Source organism: Acomys minous (assembly GCF_964271855.1).
Source record: "Acomys minous genome assembly, chromosome: 10".
NCBI classification, from domain to species: domain Eukaryota; kingdom Metazoa; phylum Chordata; class Mammalia; order Rodentia; family Muridae; genus Acomys; species Acomys minous.
In genome coordinates, this window is record NC_140491.1 from 93,766,452 (window position 1) to 93,769,759 (window position 3,308).

Here is a 3,308-nt window from a genome sequence, read left to right on the forward strand (position 1 = left end):
TCTGCCTTTCTTCTGCTCCTTACACAAGTGCCAAATGTGTTGAACCAAGAAGTAAATCCAACCGCAGCAACATTTTAGAACCGAAGACTAACCCCCTTTTTACCCAAATTGCCAAACCAAAGGCAGTGATTTATATAAAGTAGCACAGAAGCTGTGAGGGAATGGTAAAGTTGAGATGGAACAAACCTCCAAGGAACCAAAGCTTGTGCATCTGCGCATCCTCTGCCTCCCGCCCAAGTTGTCCTAGTAAGATAAGCTGTAGGTCAGTCAAGGCTTGTAGTTGTGTACAAATGAAGCGCAACTTCATAAGCAAAAGCAGACAGTCAGTTTATTCAACCATTCGATGTAGGTCCCATCTCCAGAATGACCCAGGTGTCAGATTCATGAACAAAAACAATGCCACATTCTCCCATATAATTGTCCCTGCAGGGGATGGAGACATGGCTCAGTGGTTAAGCATTCTTGCTGTTCTTACAGGGTACATATTTTTAGTATCCATCTCCCAAATGGCAGCTCACAGCCTATAACGCCAGGTCCAAGGGTCCCAATGTCCTTTTCTGATCTCTGTGAGCTTCAAAGGCACATATGGTATGCACACATACATACAATCATACACATAAAATGAAAATATACATACATATATAAGCTTAATATCTCTGGGAAAGCTACTGCCCTAGTCTTTCACTGGTCCAAATAATGTACTTTATACTAGCAAGGACACGAACCTGGATGGATGTCCAGTGACTGGCCATGGCTTTGTTCACCCTCACTGTAGTTCACAGGAAGCTGAGAAACAAGTGTCTGGCTTCTACAGATACAATCAGAGGGGAGTAGGCAGGACATTTTTTTTTTCAAAATAGAATGAGTGTTCAAAAGAGTTAATCCAAAAAGACAGTCTGAGGTCCATAGCCGCAGGAGTCCAGGCTCATGTCTCCATAGCTTAAAAAGTTATCAAATCCTTCCAAATCACAGCCAGAAGCTGAGGGGCCAGATCTCTTGTAATTCCTACTTAACCATAATTCTTCCACATTTTGTAATCAATGATAAAATGAGAAAATGTACCTTGTTTTTTAATGGAATGCTTTCAGACTATTAAGCAATTATAATTAGTTACTATTAAAATCATCACAAATGGGGATAATAATATTTTGCCATACACAAAAACTTTGATAATTAGGTAAGATTGGAAGTCTTATTTTATTAATTTTTTTTCCTGGTAGCACACAAACTAATGGGTTTCATTATGACATTTTCATACACAGGTCACACCACTTTGCTCATATTCACTTTCTCACAGGAAAGTCTTTTTAAACTGAAAAAAAAAGCACATCAAACAAATGCACGGAACAGATTCTTGATACAGTAACTTATGTAAACAAAGGGTAGAATACTAAGCGTGTATTTGCAAATATTTGGGTATGCTGTTTTATAAATGAAAACACTGGATCATTCTTTCCTGCTCTGCTATAGTGGTATCTTGGTCGATTTCCTAGCTCTGTAACTTTGTAACACAGCCAGAGGCTTAGTCCTGCTTCCCACTGCTGTGATAAAACACCCAACCCGGGCAACCCAGTGGAAGAAAGGCTTATTTGGTTCAGAAGTCCAGTTATAGTTCATACCAGAGGAAAATTTGGTGCCGTGGGAACAGGAAGCAGCTCGTCATAACTCATCTTCAGACAGGAGCAAAACACGGTAATTCATGTGACGTGCTATGTATCACTCAGTTCGCTTTCTCTACCCTTTCCAGAAACCCCTGCCTAGGGAATAGCATCGTCCACAGTGAGCAAGTCTTCCCAGCTCAAGTAACAAACAAATACATACTTTCACGTGCCATTAACTTTGGAGCACACAGACATACACATAAAATTTAAATAAATGCATATTTTTACATGCTATTAAATTGACTTTGAGAGGTAAATTTGTAATATGTAAAAATTTTGGGACACTTTTCAACCCCACCAAGTTAAGAAATACTAACTTAAAACTCAGAATTTCAGAAAACAGCCATCTCAGGGAAAAATTGAAGACTGTGGAAAAACAAGGACTCTTCCTGTCAAACATACTTTCAAGATGCCTGTAAGGAGAGCAGAGTATTTGTCCCTGCACATCTTGTAGGCAGGCTAAATTTTGGATCGAAGTTTTTGTGGGTAGGTAGGTTGGTGTTCCCCTCTCTTCACTAGGAGTCTTGTCTGTTTAGACAGTGGCCTCTTCAATCTCCATGACTCCTGCTGCTAGGGGCCTCAGCTAGAGTCACCCCTATAAACTCCCTGTCATAGGTCTCCAGATTGTCTCAGAGATGCCCCTGCCCCACATCGAATCCCCACCCTCACTTCCCTCTGCATTCCCTACAGCAGAGATTGAAAGAATATCCAACCAATGCCTGGCCCAACCTGAGACCCATACTAAGGGGGAAAGCCAAGCCCTGACACTATTAATGACACTCCGTTATAGGAAAGCCTAGCACAGCTGTCCTCTGAGAGGCTCCACCCAGAGATAGATCGAAACAGATGCTGAGACTCACAGCCAAACACTGGGGCAGAACACAGGGACCCTTGTAAAAGTTGAAGTGAGAGATAAAAGGACCTGGATGGGACAAGAACTCCACAAGAAGACTAACAGAGCCAACTAGGCCAGGCCCAGTGCGCTAGTCCAACCAAGGAGCTTGCATGGACTGGACCTAGGCCCCCTACACATATGTACCCAATGAGCAACTTGGTCTTCATGTGAGTCGCCTACAAGGACAATATAGCATGCTTTCGAACAGGTCACTCTGGTGGGGCTGCCTTGCCAGGCCACAAAGGTAGAGTATGCACTCAGTCCTGATGTCACTTGATGTGTTTGGGTGGGTTAGTAAGGGGTCTTCTGTTTTCTGGGGGGGTGGGGAGGGGAGGAGAGATAGGGGGGAAAGGGAGGGAGGGTGGAACCTGGAGAAGAGGAGGAAGGAGGCTATGGTTGGGATGTAAAGTAAATAAATAAAAGAATTAATTTTTAAACAAAGAGCAGACCCTGCTTTGAGCAACTCAAATGCCTTCTGAAGTTCCCAGTGGCCAGAACATTATCTAACAGGACAGAAGTTGATGGCACGCCTCTTGGTAATCAAATATCCTACCATCACATGGGCCCAGCGAGGAGGGACACGAGGGAACAAGAGGACAAGAGAATGTTTACCTCCGATCCCAGAGAGCTAGCATGGAGCAACTGTTCCAAATTCCCAGTACCTGTACACACACAACACTTGGGCATTTAAACCTACATGAGTGAAAGCTCAGAGATAATAAAAAAGAGACTCAGCAAAAAGGGAACATACA